Source organism: Saimiri boliviensis, chromosome 10, assembly GCF_048565385.1.
Source record: "Saimiri boliviensis isolate mSaiBol1 chromosome 10, mSaiBol1.pri, whole genome shotgun sequence".
In the NCBI taxonomy this organism is placed as follows: domain Eukaryota; kingdom Metazoa; phylum Chordata; class Mammalia; order Primates; family Cebidae; genus Saimiri; species Saimiri boliviensis.
Genome location: NC_133458.1, coordinates 38,883,444 through 38,909,158, shown reverse-complemented (window position 1 = coordinate 38,909,158; position 25,715 = coordinate 38,883,444). Strand labels below are relative to the sequence as shown.

At 37.8% G+C, this 25,715-nt stretch overlaps 1 protein-coding gene across 2 annotated transcripts in view; it reads right to left on the bottom strand.

Moving 5' to 3' along the window:
- CTTNBP2 (cortactin binding protein 2) overlaps nucleotides 1–25,715 on the bottom strand; it is a 482,785-nt gene that overhangs the window by 343,287 nt on the left and 113,783 nt on the right. For both annotated transcript variants that reach the window (XM_074379164.1, XM_074379165.1), the window contains one exon: nucleotides 12,885–13,049. The gene's annotated coding sequence lies outside the window, so the exon portion shown is untranslated. The remainder of the gene's footprint in view (nucleotides 1–12,884; nucleotides 13,050–25,715) is intronic.

Here is a 25,715-nt window from a genome sequence, read left to right as displayed (position 1 = left end):
AAAATTTTATTTTAATGACAAAATTAATTTGTCACACACTTATACATCAGTTGAGAACTCAACTAGCTGGGATGAAGTAATTCACATCAAACACTACCACTCTAACTTAGAATAGTGGTCTTTATATTTTTGCTCATAAATCCTTTCCAAAATTTTGAGAAATCATTTATCTCCTCAAAAGTTTGTTTGCAGGAAAAACTCATCATATTAAGTAGCTGTAAGGCATAACTTCTGGCAGATCGTAAAAATTAGACTTCAGCAAATAAAACTATTACAACATTCTTCTAAGTGTTTTATGAGAAATCAAGTGCCATAATATGATAAGCACCATAATCCATTTAAAATATATTTGTGAATTTTTACTTAACATTTAGAAATTTTCCTCTTTCCTCTTTTTTTTGTGAACTTATATTACTATTATACTCCCCAGATATTTATCCTTATGTAATATATTTTGTGCTTAAAAACTATTTTGTTGATCATCATGCCATGCTTATCTGTAACAAACTGAACATAGTTTAAAATTTTTCTTTTTAATTATCTCTAACCATAAGACTTTACATGTTATGATGTTTTTCTGGGTTAAGTTATTACCATTATAATTTTTAATAATATACTCTGGTTCAAAGTAACAAAAATATTAAAATTTTTATAAATTAAACATAAAAATAAGATTTTATTGAAAAAACATCTTGAAACGAGATGAATAATAAACCTCCTTAGGCTTTTGGTGAAGGAGAATAATATTTACTGCTAAAAAGTAATTACACATTATAACATTAAACATTGTATAAAATGAAATGTTATGAAGATTGACTATAATTGGAGTACTTTATATAATATTATATATACAAGTTTCCAGCCCCTATTACAAGAGATTCTAATTTAGTAGTTTGCTGCCTATACTTTGAGCAACATTGGCTTCATAGAACCTAGTAAATATTTGGGTGCTAATTCTAAGTGCAAAGAAAAACCTTTGAAAGTTGCTAAATTAAGGACTGATGTGATCAGAAACTGCAGAAAGAACAAATGAAGAGTGGATTGTTGTGGGCCAAAAAAGGCAATAGTGATACCAGTTGGATAATTTCAGTAGTCCCGGTAGGAGCGGATGGTGCTCATATTGATGATGAAGAGAAATAGGTGCCAGGTACATCCTGGAGATAAAATTAAACACGATATGATGATTAATTGAATGTGGGAAGTCAGGTAGAAGTGAGTGTCAAAGATGACAGGTTTTTGGCTTAAGAAACTGAATGATGATACCATTTACTGACATATGGATTACCGAAAGTAAAGTAAGTTGGGGAATAGATAGAGGAAGATCATAGTTTCCACTGTGGATATTCCTGTTAGACATCATGAAATTACACCAGCATGGAGCTCAGAAAAATAGTGCAAACGAAAGCAATGGTTATCCAACTTCAGTTAGCATCAGAATTACCTGTAGAGATTGTTAAAACATAGATCATTAGACCTCACTCCTAAAGTTTCTTCTTTTATAACTAGGAGCATGCACAATAGAGAGGTGAGAATTTCCATTTCTAATAAAGTAGCCAGGTGGTGCTCTTGCTGCTGGTTCAAGGACTGTATTTTGAGAACCACTGAGGTAGAGCTTTATATTTGGGACTCTTTAGTGCACAAGATTGGAGTGGATGAGATTATTCAGGAAGGAGAGCAAAGGTAGGTCAAAATATGAAGCTTTCATGAACTTCAAAATTTAAATTACCAGTGGAGGATTTAGAGTTCCCAGAAGAAAGTGAGAAGACTAAGAGGTATGAAGCAAGTTAAGTGAGAGGTGTTAGTTCACTTAACCTCTTAAAGTCTTTGCAGCCCCACAGCATTTGATACAGCTAGTTCTATTCATTAAAATGCCCTAGCTACATCTATTCTCAAAACAATGAATAAATGTACTCTGGAAATACACCACTTCTGGGAGTAGAGCATCCAGCAAAACCACTGAGGATTGTCAACATACAGACAATCTTTGATATAGGCATCACTTAATCTTATTTGGCCCACTGGATTCTGTTTCTATTATGTCTGTATTTAGTGGTGAGCTCCCTCTGCATCCTCAGGATGTTAAAGATGATGTTTGGTCCCAAAAGGAAAAGCAACTACCCCATACATCCTCCCTGCCTCCTTACTGAGGAACCAATACTTTCCCTGACACTTGATACTTTTTGTTTGTTTGTTTGTACTGTTTCTAGTTCAATCAACCTGACACCTGACACTTTTTTAAATTGTTTCTAGTTAAATCAATCTTTTTCTCATAAAATCAAAAATATTAGCCATGGGGTTTATATATTCATTAGTAAATTAATTGAGGCATATCCAAGCAGGAAACTCAAGTGAAATTCACTTCCAATTCCACCAGGGTCTTCTGTAACATCAAGGAAGCCCATCTGGCCTCTTGAGCCATGCTCTCTTCATAGTGTCCAGTGACACGTGCTGTGTGACTGAAATTCCTCACACCTGTTGCATGACTGAAGTCCCTGGTAGATAATGCAGAGTTATTTCTGCTATCATCAACTTCCAGAGGCACAGGGAGAGTTATGTTAGTGATCCACTCCTTCACAGTCACAAAGATATTTTGGGGATAATTTTAGCATCTCTATCATGGGTAGAAATCGCTTGAACTCCTGACATTTTCTGACTCTTTGTAACCCTGTAGGCCAGGACTGCCTACACATAGCAGGTGATTTGCCCACACAGAGTAAGCACAAAGCAAATAACCTTTGTCTTAATATTAATGTCCACCAACCGTATTTTCTGATGCTTCTCTGGGTGCCAATCTGTCTTGCCACTCTCTGGACCCTGCCTACCAAGCCTTCCTCATACATGGATGGAACAGTCTGCCAACTTACATATCCACCTCTTCACTACTGGGCCCACCCACCTACCCACCTGCCTGCCTGCCCACCTGCTTGCCTGAACTATGGATCTGGCTTTATCTGATCTTCTGACACATTTTTAATAGAATGAACTTTGCAGTGTGCAATTTAACCCACAGCATCTCATTTTTCTTGAAGTTTCAATTACAAGTAATAAGTGTGATATTCGATGCTCCTGCAATTCATGTTATGCAATAAATATAAAAATCTATTTTTTTGATAAATTGGGAAACTTAAAAATATAGCTCTAAAAGAATATTTATAGGCTTTCCAGAGTAAAGATTTATACATTATAAATGATTCTTTTATACTATGAATCATTTCCCCCTAATGTATATTTTTCCTACATTGAGACTGAATTTTATTAAAGAAGAAGACTCCAGGAACCTGAGAATTACTTCTGTCATTGATAATCCTTCTTGTCTACAGAAAGAGAATAATTACAACCTAACTGGGCTATAGTATCTGTTACTATAAAACCTCTATATACTGGAGAAAGCCCTCTCTACAGTTCCTCAGTTCTACAAGCATACACTGTATTTAGTACCAAATTGGTGTCTTCTGGATGATACAAATGTCAAGAGTAATAAACTTCTACATTGATGATGTTTTCTGCCTGAAGGTCCAATGCATCTAAAGTAACACCAGGACTCTATACATAAAACAACCAGAATGTGGCACAATTAAACCAATCATTTCTGCCAAGTTAATGAATATGCCAACTGATAATGAAAAGTCCATCTGCAGCAATTGGTACTGTCTGAAATGAATGCATCAGCTGTGCCCCAGTTCAATGCAAGGGCTGATTATAGAAATGGCCTAGATACTGCCAACATTTTTTCCCATACAAAGAAGACTATGATTCTGTTTACATGGCAGCAAACGGAGGATGTTCTTTCCTTCTTAGGGTCATCAGGGTGCCTCACATTTGAATTAAGAATAATTTTTTTATTATACTTTAAGATCTGAGGTATTTAAATGCCTCACATTTGCCAAGGACTCTCCATGAACAAATCCTTTGAATCTGTGATTTTTTTAGATACATTTTTAAGGTAAAACCAGCCAGTTCCGCCAACCCCCCTGCCAAGATCTAGGTTTCTGGTAGGCAAAATTACTCAACTCTGGAGTTTACTACTAATGTGGCAGGGCCAGGGCAAACATGGGGTTAACCCACCATGGGAGCTGCATATGAGCAGAAATAATAGATAAGTAATCAACATTCATCAGCTGCTCAATACCGAAGTATAACAATATTATAAATTTACTTTAAAAAATACTAAATAATTCCCATTCCGTGGTCAGACAGTATATCCAATATATATTTGTAAGTCCTGGTAGCACCCTTCCCCCGCCATAGAGAGCTACACATAACAGATGCACAATATTTAGGAGAAACATAGACTTTCAGAGATGAACCCCAGGAAACTCCTAAAAATGTTTTAATCGAATATTGTTCTGAAATATAAATTCTTTTAACTATCTCACACAAGGCATCTGCTGAGTTTCTGCATGGATACTTCCAAAGCTAAGTAACTCATTGCCTGCTGGGCACGTTCATTTAGTTGTTTGGAGGTTTTAATTCACTCAAGGAAGAAATAAAACACAGGCAAAATGTAAAAAGTCACAAGCAAACAAGTATAGCATTTTCAGATGGACACGACTTTGGTGATAAAAGTCAATATCTTAAACTGCACATTCATTATAATCGCCCTTTTGCATGTACGTACAATTGCTTCTTTCTAGTTTTTTCTTACCCCCTTGGCTAAGTCACAACCTTGGTTAAGTCTACCTTTTTTTTACTAGTCCATGTCTGCACGGTCCTTCTGATTTGCATGAGTAAAATACAAACCTATGTTGACTGGTCACCCCTTAATCTCATGAACCTCAGAGGGTCTCTAAGTTTGCACAGCAATCATTCTATTTCCTAAACCATTTTTTATCTCACTCTTTTGGATAACTTTCATGCCTCTCTTCTCTCCACAAAACTTCAACATCTCCACCCCATCCTTATTGACAGTGGATCACCTTTCTTCCTTGTGTATTGCAAAAATAGATGTAATCAGAAAAGACATCCCCCAGCAACTCAGCTACATCTACCCAACTACCTACATCTGTGCTCATAAGCTGTCCTTGTGCCTAAGGCCAAACCTTCCACTTGCACCTTAGTTCCACCCTCTTGGCCTGCTTAAGAAATTACTTAGCAATTTTTCCTTTTTCTTCATTGTTAATTTCCCCTTCCCTCTTGGGTCATTACCATGGGCTTAATATGATGTATTTCTGAAAATTTAAAATAACCTTCTCTTGATCCCTCTTCCTGTTTTTGGCACTGTCTCATTTTTCTCATTCCTTTTACAACAAAATTCCTACAACCCTGCACATTCTGCACATGTTCCTCAGAACTTAAAGTATAATAAAAAAAATTATTCTTAATTTAAAAAAAGTCATCTATACTACTTACCTTCAATTTTTCCCCTCCCATATTCTCTTCAAACCGCTTTAGTCAACTTTAACCTTTATCATCACTGGGAATATTTTCTTAACAAAGTTACATTGCGGAGTACATATTTGCGTCATTGTTAACCACCTCTCAGTAGCATTTGACATAATTACTTTCTTCTTCCTTCAAACATTTTCTTTACTTGCTGAGGTAGCTTATCTCCAAAGATAGCTATGATCAATTCTTTCCCACCACATCCTCATTGAGAAACGGTGTGCCTTCCTCCACTCCCTTAAATCTGGGTTGGGTTGTTTATGCTTTGAGCAATAGAATACAGTGGAAATAACATTTTAAGTTCAGAGCTAGCCTTTAAGAGGATTAAAAGATCCTGTTTCCTGCCTTCTGTATCCCTGAGTTGCCATGTAGAAAAACTAAGAGATCACATGGAAGAGTCACATGTGAGGTGCTAGATATGTAGATAGAGAAGACATTTTAGCTTTTCAGCCCAGATCAGTTGGGTCATAAAACTCCAGATCCAGCCAATATCTGACTGCAACTGGATGACAGGCATCTAAAGCAACAATCACCTAACCGAGCCCAGTCAATTAATAGAACCCTCACATACAATAACAAATTTTTGGCTTAAGACACAACATTTTGAGTTGATTTATCACATAGCAATAAATAATTAGGTCACCACATTCGGTAGGCATGGAGACATGCTTCCAACTACAGGAAGCTTAATTGGCCAAGGGCCCCAAACTTGCCTCTGAAATACGCTATCATGTTTGCATCAAGACTAAGCTTCCAAATGGCTACATATGGCAGGGTATTCAGCAGACCCATTCCTGGGAGGCACAGCGCTCCTCAGATGGATGACTTTGGCTTCAGGACTTTCCTGTGACCTCACCAAATCTTCTTTAAACTGCATCCGCTCAACGTTCTTTCTTCTCTTCTTCACTCATGGTCAGACCTGCAGTACAGTCTCTCAGATAGCCCCTGTCTTGTGTGTTCTCTCCTCCACTTTCTCTCACAGCCTCTTCCCTAATAAAATACTTGCATGTTTAGTTCTGTCTTGGCTTCTGCACAGAGGACTTGGGTTAACCCACCACACTTGCCTGACATACCCCTACCTCTCTCATCACCCCATTTCAGTCTCTTTGACTGGTGACTCTATCTTCCTGAAGTCAAAGTGCTGACATGACCCAGGATTTAGTCCTTAGACTTCTCTTTTCCATCCATACTCATTACCTTGGAGATCTGATTCAATCTTATGGCTTTATATTGAAGACATGAACTCCAGTCTTAATATCTCATTCACTCAGATGTCTGATGGGAATCTCTCAAATTTAACATTTCCAAAACTGTGCTACTGACATTTTCCCCAAATCTGGTTCCTCTTGCAGTTCATTTCCTTGCAGTCCATTTCAATAAGGTAATCTTATCTTTCTAGTTTACCATGGCCACTCTTAACTCATTCTACCTCATCACTGCTGGTCATCAGTAGGGCCTGTCATCTATAACTTCACTATATATATATATATATATATACATACATATACATATACACAACATTCTCACCATCTCTCTTGATCCACACTAGTCCAATGCATCAACATCTCGCACCTGAATTATTGCAGAAATCTCCAATCTACTTTCTCTGCTTCTGCTCCTGCCCTACCTTCACCTTTTTCTCAAAACAGCTGCCAGAGCAATCCTATTAAAAACTGTCAGATCATATTGTTCTTCTGCCTCAAACCTCCATCTACTCAAAAATCTTATCTTACTCTGAGCAAAAGACAAGGTCCTCATAATTATGTATAAAACCCTCATGACAGGGCCCCCAGCACCTCTCTGACTCATCCTCTCTCTTCTCTTTGTTCACTTCGCACCAATCACAATTTCCTTGATGTGTCTGAGACTGCCCGGCTTGCCCCTACTTCGAGGGTCTTTACAGTGGTTCCCTTGCAGGGAATATTCTTCCCCTCACTTTTTTCCAGTTTTTATCTAAATGTCAACTTCTCAACTAAAGCTTCTCTGGCAACCCTCTCTATTTATAATTACATTTCCCTAAGACACTTTGTATTTCCCATTCCCTATTTTTTCTCCTTAACAGTTGTTACTATCTAATATTAATTTGTATTTGGCTTGCTTGTTAATTCTTCCAGAGGAAGAGATTTTTGTCTGTTTCATTCTCTGCTGTTTCTCCGCACTGAGAATAATGTCTGTTACATAGATGTTCGATAGATACTCATTGAATGGACAACTTTTCTAAAATAAAATAGCATAAGAGCAAAATTTTACTGTTGGCACATATAAAATTCTCAGTAAATATGCATTATATTAATTAATGAATTCTTTCCCTAATTAATTCTTTCCCTATATTAATTAATGACTTTTAAGAAATATACATGGACCAATTTCATTGCGGTGAACCAGAGACACAAAATGCTGTTCGCTTCACTGCAGTTCCATGGAGCGTATCATTTCTGCAGGAGAATCATAAGCACCATAATGATTTGGAATCTTTTCATAATGTAGATATTTTCAAAATAATAGTATATTTCTTGACTCTCACATGTAATTTCTGTTGGTCAGTGATTGATTTGATTTCTTATCCTTGACTGCTAATTATAGTAGAATCCAGTTAAAGCAAAACCAAAGGGAAAATTCCCTACCTTATTTCTTGGAAGAAGAATGCAACTCCAACTTAATTTTTTTTTTTTGGTGAAAATCATTTGTTCAGGTAGAAAGTGCAGATTTCAAATAGAGGCGTGAAAGGAAGAAAGGACACGCCTAGAAATTCAAAACTCTTCTCCCAACTCCTTTGGATAAAGGGCAACTTTAGTCACTTGAGCCCTATAGTTTTTGGTGCCCAGAATTCCCTACTTCCTCTTCCCTTTCCTCTTGGCATATATTTAAAACAGCCAAATGCAAAGAAACTCTCAATATTTTCACAAGGGGAAGAAGCTGCACATTCCTTTTACTGTATTCTGAGATATTTTTAGCAGAGCTAAAGAACAGTTTTAGACAATAGCAAAATATGGCTCTTTGAGAACTAGTTATTTAAACCCCTGCTGAATGTATCCTGACAAAAATTACAGAGTTTTATTAATTAGATAGCCTGAGGAGAGAATTAAATCTTGAGTCACCACCCTGTGTGACAAAATAAGTTGAAATCTTCAAACTTAGCCTTGTAATTAGAGGTTCCCAGTGAGAGAGACAGAGTAGTCGCTATTCACATAGAACCTGGCTGGCAACATGCATTAGTTAGAGAAAACTGCAGCAGCAAATACAGAAGGACAAATAAAAAAATGGGTGGCACTGAAAATGTTGTGTGCCAAGGTGTTTCTTGGTATCTTCAAGAAACCAAAGCAGGAAGTTGAAATTTGCTTTGAGAAGCAGGGGCCTGTCACATTGTCTTCCCAATTTATACTGAAGCAGTCATGCCATTATCTGCATAAAGTTTAAAAAAGGAAAAGTTTAATTGCCCACAACTTTCCAAAGCATAAAAAGGGTAGGGATGATAAATTAATAGAATTACTTCCCAAGCCCAGTAGGCAATATTTTTATCTGATAATTTGTACTGGAGGCATGGTGAATTTCATGCAACTTCAAATATTCTCTAAAATAGAGTGCCATGTTGTATCTCCCATAAACGAGAATGCTTACTTTTCAAATATATGACATTTTTCAAATCATTTGCATTTTAAAGGTCTAAGGAATTTTAATCACTGATCAGTGTTAGCCCACGTTTCCTGCATGCATGCACAAGCGTACACCCTCAACTTTGCCATCCTCATAAAAATTCACTCTTAAGCTCTTACTTTCATGTGTTTTTAAAATGGCTCAGCTCCCCCGCAGCTTTCATCAGCCTGCCTTCTCAAGTGGTCCCCTGCCTGGGAAGATGAAAGACTCTCTTCACCTCAGCCAGGGCTCTTGTTTCTGCTTTCACACTGATGGAAAATAACTTAAAGATGGGAAAGTAACTGAGTACCATGGGATGGTCTTGAGCTGGTGTGATGCATTTCCTCTCAGGGTCTTTTGTTTTTTTTCTACCACTCACATGATTTTCATTTCCAACTGAAAAAGGCACCTACCCAATACTCAAATTTATTTAATAAATTTTGCTGGTTCATATCTGACCATTCATTCTAGAAGATGAGAAACCAAAATATTTCATGGCATATTCATTTTACCCTAATTACATTATGAGTTTCTCAAGGACGGGAATTAAATCCTTGATTTTATTTTTCAAAGGCAGTATGTTGTAGCTAGGAGCACAGACTCCTATGTCAGGCTGCCTAGTCAAAGCCCAGCTCTCTTTTTTTATCAGCTGTGTTACCTTGAGCAAATTACTTAACCATTCTGTATCCTGTTTCTTCATCTATAAAATGGCAATAAAATTATTACCTACCTTGAAGAGTTGTTGTAAATATTAAATAAATATATGTAAAATAGTCTGTAAATGTAACCTATTTTTGTTTTAAATTTCCTTTTACTAACATAAAGGCAGATCTACAGTTAGGGATCTTGGTGGCATTTAATACCTTCAAGATTACAAAACATGTAAGTTCTGAGAAATCTACTAGGTAATTGGCATGGTCATTTTGACAATTAATAAAACCTTTTCATGTCCAGAGCAAAATATTCAATAGACTCAACTTCTGGCCATCCATTAGCTAGTGTTTAGAGTCACAAAGCTGGTTTCCTTATGAATGAAGACATGGTGCTCTTGTCAACACATTCAGACAGTGCAGCTCTCAACTATGCAATCAATAATATTTAAATGATTCTCAAGGTATTATGTAAGATTACTACCAATAAGTTTTTATTGGTTGATGATTGTGTGCTGGGAACTGAGTCAGATGCTGAGGACAGGGAGAAACCCAAGATATGATCCTTTATTTTTTTTTTTTAATTCTTTATTTTTTGAGACAGAGTCTCACACTGTCACCTGGGCTGGAGTGCAGCAGCACATCTCACCTCACTGCAACCTCTGCTTCCCAGTTCAAGCAATTCTCCTGCCCCATCCTTCCAAGTAGCTGGGATTATAGGCACCCGCCACCATGCCCAGCTAATTTTCTTTTTTGTATTTTTGGTAGAGACAGGGGATTCACCATGTTGGCCAGGCTGGTCTTAAATTACTAACCTCATGATTCATCCTCCTCGGCCTCCCAAAGTGCTGGGATTAAAGGCGTGAGCTACCGTGCCTGGCCTGACATGGTTCTTTATAATAAACTTGAGATCTAGCTGGAATGACAGAGTACCTCCATCAAGAGATGAGTAAAAATAAATGGCAACATAAGGTCAGTATAAAATAAGTGGAGCAGGCCAGGCATGGTGGCACACGCCTGAAATCTGAGCTACTCGGGAGGCTCAGGCAGGAGAATTCACTTGAACCAGGAGGTGGAGATTGCAGTGAGCCAGGATTGCGCCATTGCACTCCAGCTGGGCCACAAGAGCAAAACCATCGTAATCAATCAATCAGTCAATCAATAAGTGGAGCAGATAATCATGCTCTAGTAATTCAAAAAAAACAACAGATTATTTTGGGTTTGGGCCACTAGACAGCACAAAATGGCGTCAGTGGGCAAAGTGACAAAATAGTTTTGATATGGGACTTGTTAAAGATCAAATAAAAATTAAACTTGTAAAACTAAAATTATGATTTACAGGAAGGTATGTTTGACCTAATAATTTCTTATAGGAAAATCAACTAAAATGCATTGAAGGTCATTTACTGAAGCCATTAACTTGACAATCAAAAAGCTAAGAAATGAGTATAGTAAGGATGAATATCAGACAGAAAACCCGATCAACTCCTTGTCCACACCAGCTTTAGCCTCACCTGACCTGCTTCATTAATTTCTTGTCATTTTATCTCCAGAAAGAGAGTCATTTTGGAAAAGGCTTACAAACATACTCATCATAGTTATAGGCACACAACACAAATGGATTTTTCTCTCCTCCAAAATTCAGTGTGTAATAAATACAAGGTATTTTTTGAAATTTAAAAGACATAAATACAGGTCAAATAAAAAGAACTTTAAAAATCACACAGTAAATTTATATATCTCATCATTTTATAAAGTAGATGTACTGAAAATATATATAAAATTTTAATAGGACTTAACATAATCTAAAAATCATATTAAAGAAAACAAGAATGTTCTCGTTCCTACATTTCTGAGATTGATACAATGGTAAAAATAATTATGTTCCAATTCTCTCAAAACATAAAAGTATGCTACGCTATAAAGAACACTAAACTTAAAGTAAGAAGAGCTATACTCAAATTTCATTCTGGCACTTACCTCTATGATGTTCACCAAGTTATAATCTTTATAAATCTAAATTTTCCTCATCTCTGAAATAAGGATACTAAGACTTTCCTTCGAGAATTGTTGAATAATAAATATAACACACTTGAAAGTATATTAACCACAAACTGATGTTTATACATAAGGTGTGAAATAATATCTTTCATACCATTGACATGTAGAATACGAGGATGATCCAAAATTGCATTGATGGTTCTTGAGTTCAGTGCCTGAAGTTTTAAGCTTTTAAGAATATACTTGTAGTCTTTTAAGAATATACATATTTTATACCACTAGGCATCTCTTCCATGTGTACTTTAATACAGTTACCTTTTATTCTTAGAATGTGGAGCTAGATTGGAAAGTAGGTGGGTGTGGTGGTTAATTTTATGCGTCAACATGACTGACTACTGGATATCCAGATTAAACATTATTTCTGGATGTGTCTGTGAGCATGTTTCTGGACATGATTAGCAGTGGACTCACTGGGCTCAGTACAGTAGATTGCCCTCCCAAATGTGGGTGGGCATCATCCAATCGATCCATTGAGGGCCTGAACTGAACAAAAGGCAGAGGAAGGGGGAATTTATATTTTTTTCTTCCTACTCCATTGCTTGAGGTGGGACATCTCATCATCATCCTCTCATAGACCCTCAGACTGAGATATATGTCATCAGCTTTCTTAGTTATCAGGCCCTTGGACTCGGACTGAATGACATCTCTGGCTTTCCTGAGTCACCAGCTTGCAGATGACAGACCATGGAACTTCTCGGCCTCCATAATTACATGAGCCAATTTCTCATAATATATGTTTCTCTGAAGAACCCTAATACAGTGGGGGAAATGTGAGGATTCCGATGGCTTTAAAAAAAAAATGTCCGAGAGTATTAAAATTCCTAAAAACCCTGACATGAGTGATACAAGGAGTGGTGTAATGTTTACTGAATGAGCACTTCGTTTTCGGGGCTAAGAAAATCTGCCAGGGTCCTGATGATAGAGTGAACTGCTCAGAAGTGCTGGCTTCTGGAGAAGTGCAACACACGAATACGTTTTTTTCTTCAAGACTACACTAAAACTATAATGTCAAATGTTTTAAAGGAGAAGCCTACATTTTAATGAATTCAGAATTATTGACCCATGGGGCACCTCATTCAAACAGCCATAAGAGCCTTCAGGAGTCTGGTTTTATAAACAAACAAACAAATGAAAAAACCTCCACGATAAACTACTTACCGGTTTTCCAGAGAAAGTGCCGAATGATCTCTGATAATATCACTCCTCTTCTCAAAATGCTTGGGCGCAACAGTGCTCAACCTTGGCCAAGATTAGATTCACCTGTGAAGCCCTCCGAAGTCCTGATGCAGCTGGGCGTGGGAGCTCACACCTGTAATCTCAGCACTTTGGGAGGCCGAGGTGGGCGAATCACAAAGTTAAGAGATTAAGACCATCCTGGCCAACATCATAAAACCCAGTCTCTACCAAAAATACAAAACTTAGCTGGGCGTGGTGGCATGTGCCTGTAGTCCCAACTACTCGGGAGGCTGAAGCAGGAGAATCACTTGAACCCAGGAGGCAGAGGTTGCAGTAAGCCGAGATGGCGCCACTGCACTCCAGCCAAGTTACAGAGTGAGACTCGTCTGAATAATAATAATAAAAAAAAAGTCCTGATGCTTAGGCGGTATTTCAGAACAACGAATTTAGAATCTCTGGGGGTAGGATTCAGGCCTATTTTTAAAGTCCCCCAGATGATTCTAATGATAGCCAAGGTTGAAAACCACTACTGTAATGGTTTTCTATTCCCAGGTGAATCTAATTCATGCTCCTTAGCTTGGTATTAACACCTTGCCACAGCTTGATCCTATCTATGTTTTCAGCCTCTTTTCCTACACTCACAGTGCCCTGGCCTACCTAGTCTTTCTGTTCCTGCATTGCCTACCTGCTGATGTTGTAGATCCCCGTGTTTACTTCTTATCTCCCCTCTCCTTATTCAACTTACATTCATCTTTCAATACCCATATCCACTGGTAGTACTTTCATGAAGCTTTTCTGATCCCCCAATGTGGTGGTTTTCAACAAGCCTGCAAATTCTTCGATACTACTCCCAAAAAAGGTGGAGTATAATTCCCTTCCCTTTAAACATGGGCTAGCCTTAGTGAATTGACACTAATGAACAGAATGTGGTAGATGTTCCTATAAAGTCAGACTACTAACTAAGGCTGTATGAAGCCATGCAGCTTTTGCCAGGCACTCTCTCCAGACACATGACAAGCTGGAGAAAACAGGTAAAGAGCCCACAAAAAGACAGGGTGAGATGCCTGAGGAGCCTCAGCAATTCCAGCCCACCAGCTCTTTGAGTCTAGTCACCCTCAACTGCCAGACATGTGAACAAACAAGCCTTCAGATGACTCCAGGCCTCAGACTTTGAGTCATCCACCTGAAGCCCCAGACATCACGAAGTGGAGACAAACTATCCCTGCTCTACCCTGTCTCACTCCTGAGCCACAGAATAATAAGTGAGTATTGCACACCACTAAGTCTTGGGATAGCTTATAATACAGTCTTAATAATGAAAACTCACTTTTTTAGCTTATTTTATCTCTGTCTTGAATATGGTACCCAACCTATTCTTTTACTATTGTTATCACTAAACATGTTGTATCTCCCATCCTAGATCACTAGGTCTTTGATGGCAGAACCTATAATTTATTGATTTTTGTATCTTTTACAATGCCTTGTCCTAAAGTGTGCTCAAAATTTGAGTGAATTCGTAACTTCCAGCATAGATAAGAATTAGCCCTGTGAAGGCATCATTCTACTTTTGTCTGTTTCCAAATTCCTGGCTATAAGTGTTAATTGAATTCACCTGCTTTAATTAAATTAAAAGCATTGTGTTACATCGAGACAATATAAAGACTACAAAAGGAAATGTTGAGACTAACAATGTACAAGGCAATGATAGTGGCATATAATTAACAAAATATAATTATATATAAGTTCAAGTAATATGCATTATGGATCTAGCATGAACTTTTCTAACCTTTGCTCTCTTAAGAACTCATGAAATTTGCAGTTCTGTGGCTAAGGGGAATGTTTCTGACTGTGTCTGGTTGCATCTTCTTCTTGTCTTGGGCTGGATGTGTATCTCTGCACATAGTATCTATGTCCTGCTTTGACTGTGCTGGAATGTTAGCTCTTGTAAGTGTTTTGGAGTTTGGTTTTGTTTTTTGGTCAAATTCAAAGAGTTGTTTTAAAAGGCAATGTGACATGGAAGGGAAAGGCTGTACTCCCTGGGTTGAAATCTGGGGTTGAAATTCCATTGACTGATCTGCCTCGGGCAAACACCTGCACATTTATATTTGAAGCTCCTTAACTGTAAGGAAGGAGAGGAATTCCTATCTTACAGAATTGTTAAGAAAAAATAAATGAGATTAACTGTGAATTGGCAGTGATGAGGATATAGTAGGCATTGGATATCTTATCAATTCCCTTCAGTTTTTAAGGAGAAATTACCTTAGATTTAGGATTTGTGTCAACTTTAGGTATGAGGTAGTTCACTTTTCTCCAACGTGCTCCAAAAAATGGTGGCTGTAGCTATGACTTTGAAAGGACTTTGATTGGTCCATTTCTTTCTCATTTCTTTCACCCTCTCTGATCTGCTTGTCTCATGCTAAGCTGAGCCAAGACAAAGTATTAGCTCAGCCCCTGATATGTTGCCATGAAGAGAGATGTTTTGAGGTAGGTGTAATGTAAAAAATGCTACCCTACTGAGCTGACATGTTTTGGCTCCATGGTACTTCGTAAGTTACAATTCTAAACATTCCCCTGGCTGTAGTTTTTAGAGTAGAGACTAGCTATTTAACAATTTTACTACTACTATGTATAGATTGCAAGTCAATTAAAAAAAGTATAGGCCCAAGGGATTAGTATCAGCTCTCTCCCTATCTCTTTTTCTTCACTGACATCATATTGGTCCACCCATGTTACTCTCCTGATCATTAATTCCCAAAATCTGGTCAAGTGTTACAGTGACACACCACTCAACTCTTTCCATTCTTCTTACCCTCCTACCACTAACATGATAAAGTCTAGACCCATGCGTCTCAAACTTTAATATGAATTTGAATAGCCACAGGAACTTATTAAAATGCAGAATCTGACTCACTGAGTCTGGCTATGGCCCCAAATTCTACATTTCTAACAAGTTCCAGGGTGATTCAAAGGATGCTGTTGGTCTAGGGCCACATTTTGGGTTACTAAAATCTAGATTACATCAATAACCTCATTCCTGGGCTCCCTGACTTCTCCCTTGCCTATATCATTATTGACAGTAACAACAAAGTAAGAAAGTTAAAATACAAGTTTTATTGCACCTCTTTCTTAACCACAGTTTCAGCTCCACCCATGCTACCATTCTTTTCAATGGACCTCTGTAATTGTCAAGACGAAGTCCAAACTCCTTAGCATTGCTTATGAGACTTTGTAAGACTCCCTTCTTGCTTGCCTCTCTAGCCTCATTTTGCCCTATTTCTTCATTCAACAAACATTTGAAAACTGTGGCTATGAAAGACCCAGAACTCAGTTCCTACTTCTCTAAGAGCCAGCCACAGCCAAGAGCTTGCAATGCCCCCAGCAGATCTTTCCTGCTTCTAAATCTTTTCAGGTGCTGCTCTCTGTGTTTGGAACATGACCATCCCTCCCCTGCTCCCTTGTCCCAACTTTTCTGATTAAAGTCTTCTTATTATTTAGGATCGAACATGGGGATGACTTCTTCGGAAGACTCCCTCTGCCCCCATTTAAATGCCCATTCTGTATGCAATCTATTCATAACTACTACTTTGCACAGTGTCTGCACAGAGCAGGAGCTCAGAAACCAATTTACTGAATAAATATTAATAGCACTTAGGGTATTGTACTGTAATGGACTGTGTATCTGACTATTTCCTTATAGTAAATTTCTTGAAAGTAGGAGCCATTACTTTTTTATCTAGTGGTACCAAGGCAACTCCTTAATATTTATTGAACACGTGATTGAATTTATGCATAAACGAATCAGAGAATGACATAACTTATAGACATAAGCAAAGTGATATATGGATTAGAATGTTATAGCATGAGAAACTAATAAATGTCAAGGCTCAGGAATGGGCTTAATAAGCAGGAAAGATTGGAAATAAGCAGAAAATAAGCAGGGAAGATTGGTGTTTAGGTTTCTAGGTTTCTGAGGGGGAATAAGAAAGGCTGCTATGGGTAAAATTCCTTGGTATTTAGGTTTGGTAGAAGTTAGATGCAAGTGCAACCGTATGGGAGCAAACACTCTTGAACAAAGCAAAGAGACCCTACAGTTGCAAATTCAGCCCAAATCAATTTTCACAGCTACCCAGATGTTCTGCTGACATTTAAAAAATTCTCTGGTTTTAAAGTATTCACAACCTAGTAGAGAGACTAACCAAATATGTTATCAATTAGAGAGTGTTTCAAAGGGAAGACCAAAGAGATAATATGAGCATGTCTTTCATCGAGCCACAATAATATCCACATGTTCATATGAAGTAGAATTGAATTATAAGATAATAAACACACCCTCAGATATCTGTAGTTTCATTCTTCACATATTATGTATTGAGGATTTTTATGGACAGGGTTCTACATTGCAGAAAAGATTATTTTCTGGTGAATGCGTAACATAAAAAAACAAAAAGCAAACACACACACACGCACACGACAGATCAGCCTCTGCTTTCCTGGTGGTTTAAATTGACAACAGACATGGCAAAACAGAGAGCTGTAAATGCCACAGTAGCATTAGGGGTACACTCCAGTGGAGCACAGAAAAGGACATCTATTCGATGGGGCTTGAGGAAATGCTTCCTGCAGTCCTTGCCACAAAATGAATTGAACCAACTCCTACAATTTACAATGAAATAAAATCAACCAACCAATATACACAAATCTCAACTCACCAACCAACCAAACAAGAAATTCAAAAACTGTTTTCAAGAAATCCTCAAAGTTATTAAACAAGACAGGGGATTCTTCTTCATAGTCCTTCCCTATTTTTCCTCTTTCTTATGTTTTTATCCTTCTTGAATTTTTTTCACCTTCTCCCTGATCTTCACTCTTCCCTCCTCACACCTCCTCTCCCCACTTTCAGTCTCTACTTCCTGCAAGTAACTAATGTAAGATGGTAGGTGTCGGCGAAGTTGGGTTAAATCCCCTCCAGGGGTGGATTGTGTGAGAGGAAGAACCATGGGCTCTGATCCCCAGGAATCTGGTGGGGACAGAAATTCTGATCTGGTCCCAGCAGCCACCAAGTGCCAACCTTTTCCTTCCCAGCTTGGATTTGGGGCCCTGGTACTTCAAAGATAAGCAGGTCCAGAGTTTAACAGGGATCACCCAGGGAGGCAAAGGTGGGCAGGTCTAGTAGGACCCCACTCCATAAGTCACCAGGACCCAGACACTGAGCCACCCTCTGGATTGTCTTTGTAAGCAGATCATAAAAGTCTGTACCTTCATAGTTCAACCACTGAGCTTCTATTTTTAAACATTTATATTTTTATTTTGTAAAAGTGTTACAAATTTTAGTATTTTAAGTCTTTAGTTTCTGAGATCAAGAAAAATAAGACAGATTCTGAGTTTTAAAAATAATAAAATATCATCTAAATAAAGACCAGATGTCTTTGTCATGTGGTTCTACTAGGGGATACCCCCTGAGAATAACTTTTATACGGGGCGTTGGCCGGTCATCCATCATGACAGAATTTATAGGTTCTCTATTCTCTCTGAACTCATTTACAGTAGAGTCAAACACAGGGTAAACTAAATGCTTTGTGGACATATGTAAATATAAATGAAAACTATTGTAGAGTTTCTATCTTATAGAATGTCATAATGGGAAATATTTCATTTATAGTTTCTCTTATAACTGGTGATTGTTAGTATAAGGAATATTCTTTTGAAAGCTATTTTTCTTTTTGTAAAGAATTCTTACAAAATACGGATGAGTCCAATCAATAACATAAAGTTGAATTGCCAAGACAGAGTATTTAGAGTAAGAAGATAGGAATTGCCAAGGATAGAAACATGGGAAATACACGGGTGGGCCCTGATGAGGAACTCGTGAATGTAAGCAGTAGGAATAGTCAGGGAGGGAGGAGAGAACCAGAAATTGGTGCCAAGTAATTCAGAGAAAAGAAAGTTTTAAGAAAAATGAGCAGAGCCTGAAATTCTGTGTTTTCAAAACATCAACTCATGAAATCACCTCTTAAAATTCACTGTTTGAAATTCAAGGATTGTCTACACAAGAATGACTCTCCAAGGTTTAAAAAATTTTGAAGTTTGGATTTTCTTCCAAAAATTATGATTTAGAAAGATATAGCAAAATAGAAATAAAGGACATGGTCAGGGCAATTAGCCTGACAAGTGTGAATTTGCTTTTTACTAATATAACATGGTTGTAACTTTTAGGCCAATACTGCCAAGGTTTTATGTTAGATTGCCAAACATTCTCTCTCAGAGTTTTCTTTCTCTCTCTCTCTCTTTCTTTCTTTCTTTCTTTCTGGCAGGATCTTTCTATGGTGCCCAAACTGGCATGCAGTGGCTATTCACAGGCACAATTAAAGCACACTATAGCCTTAAACTCCTGAACTCAAGGAATTGTCCTGCCTCAGCCTATCAAGCAGCTGGTCTATAGGTATGCACAATCATGTCTGGCTAAATTTCCTTTTAATCTCCTCCAAATAAATAAGCTCTTTAGAACCTCAGTCACATGTCTAGTAAGCAGATCAGGCTGGAGAGGAAAGCATCAGCTTTTGAAAAGTGGACAAAAAGAACCAATAGCACTTCATTTTTCCCTTCAGGTCTGTTCCCTTTTTTCTACCTACAATCACTCTCCCTTGAGACCCTGAGACTCTCTGAGGGTGTTTACCGTGTTGCTCTATGTTAGGGAAGGTTGGTTTTTTTGTTTTTGTTTTTTGAGATGGAATCTTGCTCTGTCACCCAGGCTGGTGTGCAGTGACACAATCTAGGCTCACTGCATCCTCTGCTTCCCAGGTTCAAATGATTCTCCTGCGTCAGCCTCCAAAGTAGCTGAAATTACAGGCTTGTGTTGCCATACAGTTAATTTTTTGTATTTTTAGTAAAGACAGGGTTTAACCATGTTGGCCAGGCTGGTCTCAAACTCCTGACCTCAGGTGACCCACCAGCCTGGTCTCCCAAAGTGCTGGGATTATAGGCTTGAGCCACTGTGCCTGGCCTCTGAAGACTGGTTTTTAAGCCTTGCTTTAGCTCAATTTTCTTTTTAAATCTCTTAGGTGATTTTTTTTTTCTGAGAAAACTATTTAATTATTTTGATACTACCTGACTCAATCAATCTGATGAAAAGTCAATTCAAACAAGCTGGTTGGCTAGAAAGAAAAGAAAAAGGAGAAGGGGATGGGAAGGGGAAAGGGAAGAAAAAAAGAGAGGAGAAAAGAAAGTGCCCATTCTTGGTGACTGAATTGATTATCCTCTTTCTGTTAATAATACAGTCATGGCAGAAAACTAATAATCTGGGGCTCAGGATGTGTCTGCATCCCTAACACCATTCCCATCATCCAACCATAGTCAACAATTTTTTTTTTTTTATTCTTGCTTCTGATGCCCTTTATGGCGACCATCAATCCTCCTGCTACTAAGCCATTGGTTAATTTTTTTCTCAGTGAAGTTCAGAAACCAGATTAATTGGATATGAATTTATTCTAATGGCTCATTATCTCTACAGCCAACATTCTTCTCAACAAAGTGCTTAACCCGAACACAATTCTGCTAGCCACATAACATTGCTCAATCACCGAGTCAACTCATCTACATATATTGATATAATTAAATCTCTGTACACATTTAGTTTCCATTATCACTACTAAGAGAATTAGTGACAGCTAATAATATAATAATAACTTTTAAACTTTTCATTTTAGACTCACACATACTATAATCATTATTCAAAATGAGCAACGTCTATATTTTGTCTCATGGGAGCTTTGATTACCATCCATTCACATAAGTCTTTATAGAGAACAAAATCTTCCAGTTAGATGCAGCATTATTCTTTTAAGCAATGTACTTCATTCTAACCATTTTAATTGTCAATTTAAGAAAATAAGTTTCACATTGTTTATATTTCTAAATTAGAGGTAATATGATAATCATTTAAGAATACTATTATACATACAAGTAAAGCTCTATTTATTAATGAATGTCCTTGGGAACATTTGCACCTATACAAGCTGGCTTTATACTGACGTGTTTTTACGTTATTAGATGTGATTTTTCACTGCATTTCTGTATTTTATTGTTCAGGTTGTCATCAGCCCCCCACTTTTCATTGTCATGTGCTTGTCTGCATCATCAGCCCTTTGTTCTCCTTTCTGTTTTGCTACCTCAACTCAATCATGAGTTTAGATTACTATTCTGAATAGGGTTGTGTGTGCAGTAAATGTAAATAAATATTGCATAAACAATTGGGGTAAAGGAAATACACTAACTTTGCTGCATGGACACTGTGGTATTGAGGCTGGTTTCGCCCAGGCCTTTTTTCTTCCCTCCTGCACCATGCATCTTCAGCTCTGTCCTGAGTGGGAGCACAGGGTGACTTTGAGAGTGAATAATCTCTGAATAAATGGGTTACGATGAAGGTAGAACTCTAATTGTCTGCTATCTGATATCCTTTGAAATGTTTCAGAGTCCCAAATGCCACTTAAGAAGCACTGATACAGAATAAGGTCTATATGTCGGAGATGGGGCAGAATTAGCAAAGTACCATTAACCTTTTATAGTAGCCAAAGAAAAATCACACCATAAAATGTGAATTTAAACGCAAAAGCGTCACTTCTTGTGACATTATGATTTTCTGTGATATTCAGTTTCTCCTTAGAAACCGTATGTCCAAGGGAGACCAGGAAAGGGAGAGAAAGGGACAGAGAGACAGAGAGAGAAAGGAAGAAAGAAACATAACAATGCTGTCGGTAAAATATGTAAGATGTGCAAGACATGTATTCTCAACAGGAGTGAAAATTGGCTCTTTGGAGGAGGTCAAAAATCTTATCATTTTAATGTATAAAGTACAGATATATATATAGCACATAAATAGATATATAGCATATCTGTGGTATTAAAATTTCATAGAAGGTGTCGTTAGAAAAAAAATGTTTAAATAAACACAGTGGGGAGTGATATAAAAAAAGCTGAGAAACACTGTTGTAAGACATGAAATATGAGAGTAGCATAATGAAGGATGTGGTGCTGGCAGACACGGGCAGGAGAAGCAGGACCTGTAGGCATCCATATTTGCATGTTCACCAAATGGTTCTGTCTTGCTCTCCAGCTTCCTTTCATTCAGTCACCTGCATGGCACCCTTTTTGCTAGCTGAACCACCTGCATTTCCTCAAGGTGGCATTCTTTTCCTTGCTGCTGAGCCTTTTCACATGCTAGTCCTTTGACCTAGGATTCTCTTCTCTCCCTTTCTCACCTACTAACCCATTCTTAAAAATCCAACTCAAGCATCATCTCATGCTAGAAATTTTCTAGATGTGTGCAAAACAATAATAATAAAAACAAGCAAAACTAAAGGAAGAAGGATTTGTTGATAATAGGCATATTGTGTCATTTAAGGATGCTGACTTTAAGCAGAGACCTGAATGAAGTGAGGAAGACAGCCATATGAATATGTATGGATAAATGTTCCACATGAAAAACAAATGCCCTGAAAGCAAAGCAAGTTTGTCAGGCTCGCAAAGGAGCTCAGTGTAGCTGAAGCCAGCAATAGAGAAGGAAAGATACAGAAAATTAGGTTGGAGAGGTAAGGAAGCATCATGTGATATAGGGCATTGTAGTGTTAGGAATTTTCTACTCACTGTTGTGGAAAATTATTGGAGTATTGACAGATGGTTGTACCATGGGGTTATTTATGGATTTAAAGATTCCTTTTGGCTACTGTATGAAGGATTGATCGTACAGGCACAAAAATCAAAGCAGGGAGGCCAGTTAGAAGTTACTGAAACAGTGCAATGAAAATGATGGTCACTTGGACTAGCATGCTAGCAACCAAATAGGCAAGAAATGGTCTAGAATTAATTCTATGTGCCCTCCATTCACTGGACACAGAAATCAACTCCCAAAATTGCAAGTTCAAATATGCAAACTGCTAGAAACCTTGTTCAACTGCCCTAGGTTGATCAGCATCTTCTTTCTCAGGACTGTGAAAGCTCTTTGTATATTCTTTCATTATTGCACTTTGCTCATTCAATTATAATAACTTATGTCCACATCTGTCTATATCATGCAACCAGCTTATTGAGTATTTGTATTTAGTCATCGTAGCATCCATAAGGCCTAAGATAGTATAAGGCACATGGTAAAAATGGTCAACATCAACAACCTTTTACAATTTTCTGAGCATTTTATAAGTGCTGTTTCATTTGATACAACAAGGCAATGAAATGGATATTCTTACTATTGCATTTTCAAATGGGGAAACTGAAGCACTGGGAATTTAAGTGACTTGTCTAAGTCCATACAACTAACAGAAAATGGTGCAGCAGTCCTCAATCTCATCTCTCTAGAGACTTCACTTTTAACCATTTTACAATTCTGCCATAATAAATGTTTTGTTCTTGAACCAGAGAGAGAGAGAGATCCTGAGTTAGTATAAAATTAAAATTAGCTTGGGCAGAATTATCAGTAATTATACAAAAATCTACTTCAGGCCTTAATGATACATCCAGCGTCTCTATATACTATAGTTTTTCTGGCAAAAGAGGCACTGGTTTGGGTTAAAATTCTCTGAGGTTGAGGCTCAAAGAGTACATTTCTAGGGTAGTTTGGTCTCAGCAGGCCTTCATGATGCCTCAGAGTACAGCACACTGTTTATTATTTTTAGCTAAAATTTGCCGTTCTTCATCTATTGCTGAAACTGCTACAGACCTATAATCAGTTTAATTTTTTTTTTTAGTCTGGTTTATTTTCCTAGTCATAGTGATAAATCTGCACTCTTCTATTCACCCGACTGTCCTTTGAAATGATCACTTGTGCTTTTAATAACTCACTAGATATGAATGAGGCGTAAGGCACAACTCATTATTGGATACTGCCACCTCAGACCATTTTTGGGACAAGACAAGGTGTAAATGAATAAACAAGTAACCAACCAAACCCACAACTTCGGCTTCACTACCACAATGTGCTGACTAAGCTTAGCAACCGCCAATGTGAAAACATGTTCCCAAACCAAATGCATGGGAAGAACCCCCACTACCACCTGGGCTCAATCAAGAGAAGCAGGAGGATTTTCTAAACAGGCAGATCGCCTTTCTATCTTCAGACTAATGGAACACAGTTAAAGTTATTTAGCATAAGGATTCCCTTCATTCCTTTCTATCGTGAAAGAGATGGATGTTTCTTGTTTCATCCCTTTGTTCCTTTCCTTTGCTGACACTGGATGTTGAGCTTCCATAGAAAACTGGGCAAACGAGGTGCATTGCTTTTCTCTTTTGGCTTACACTATGCTGCAAAGACAGTCTTACTCTTTCACCTCTCTTTTTCCCACCCACTCCTCACTTGTGACTTCAGAAAGCCTGCTGTCTTTGAGTCTAATCAAGCCTTCTTGAATTATCACAACCACTGTGGCAAACATTAAAATATAGACAGTATCAGGGAAACTGTAATTTTTAGGTCCTCAGAATTAGAGGGCTCATGTTTACAGTATTTATCATCCTTTCAACACACTCCAAAGACATCACTGGCTTTAAAGAGAATGCTGTGTTTGCAGATCCCAGAGGTAGAAGGTCACTGGGTTATTACAAAAATGAAGAAAAGCCCCCTCACCAAGGCTAATGTGCCACAGCTTTTTATAAGCATTGGTTTTTGAAAGTGGGATCTTGTGGCATCTCATATTTGCATCATGTAAGTTTGTTTTTTTTTTTTTGTAACAATCAGGCTATTTTTGGTCAATGAGACATTAAAAAAAAAAAAAAAGAAAGAACTGAATAAAAGAAAGAACAGTGCCTGAGCTGAAAATGTACCTACTCACAGCAGGAGCTAGCAGCGCTGGTCTTGGGCATGTTGAGACATTAGTGAAAGCATAGCCCTCAGCTCTACTGGCTTCTCTTATTAAAAGGTGCCTTCCTTCATCTTCCTCATTCCAGAGACAATTTTTTTTCCCCCATTCCCCAGGCTTTCTCATTTCCTGAACAAACCTCTTTGCAGTGTCAATAGAAAATGTGACAGTGTGTTATATTGGAAACAGTACTTGATGTACATACAATTGATTCCTGGTCTCAACCTCACCATTTATTAGCAACTTGACATAGGACAAGTGGTTCAACTCTGACTCTTCTTAGTTTCCTCATCTATAAAATGGGAATCTCTTCCCAATACACTTCACAGACTTATCTTTAGGGTCAAATAAGAAAACGACAAGTGTTTTCTATGAAATCTAAACATTGTACAAATAGAAGGCATGCTTCATTTCTGTTTTATTATCTTACATATGGATACTGTTTAATGGATACTGATGATTGCTAAATGAAAGCTTGTCAGTTGACAAATGTTATCATTCTAAGAAGGATTCATAATTTCACGGGTAAATCTGACATATTTGGAAAGGAATATACTAAAGTCATTCTTTTTGCTGTCAATTGAATAACCAAATTGGATCATTAATATCAATTATTAAGTAACAGGAGGTTGGTACACTTTGGTAACTACAAACAGGAGACCAGTCTGGCCATTTTAATTGAAGTGATGCTGAAGTTACTTACGGTTCTATTGCCAAATGGTTCCAACCTCTTATGGGTTCCTTACTTACCAGAAATGCTGGGAAGTAAAACAAAACAACAAATTAGATTCTGAGATTCCCTTGGAACTGGGCAGGTGTGTAGCTTAATGTCACAATCAGATGAACCCACAGTTAGATTTGGACATAGACATGAGTGCATGAGAGAATGGACACATGCCTTGTGGCAAGTACGGTGGTGAAAGCATCTGGGTATTTCAGGGTTAGCCATGGCAGAGTTTTAGCCTCCAGTTAC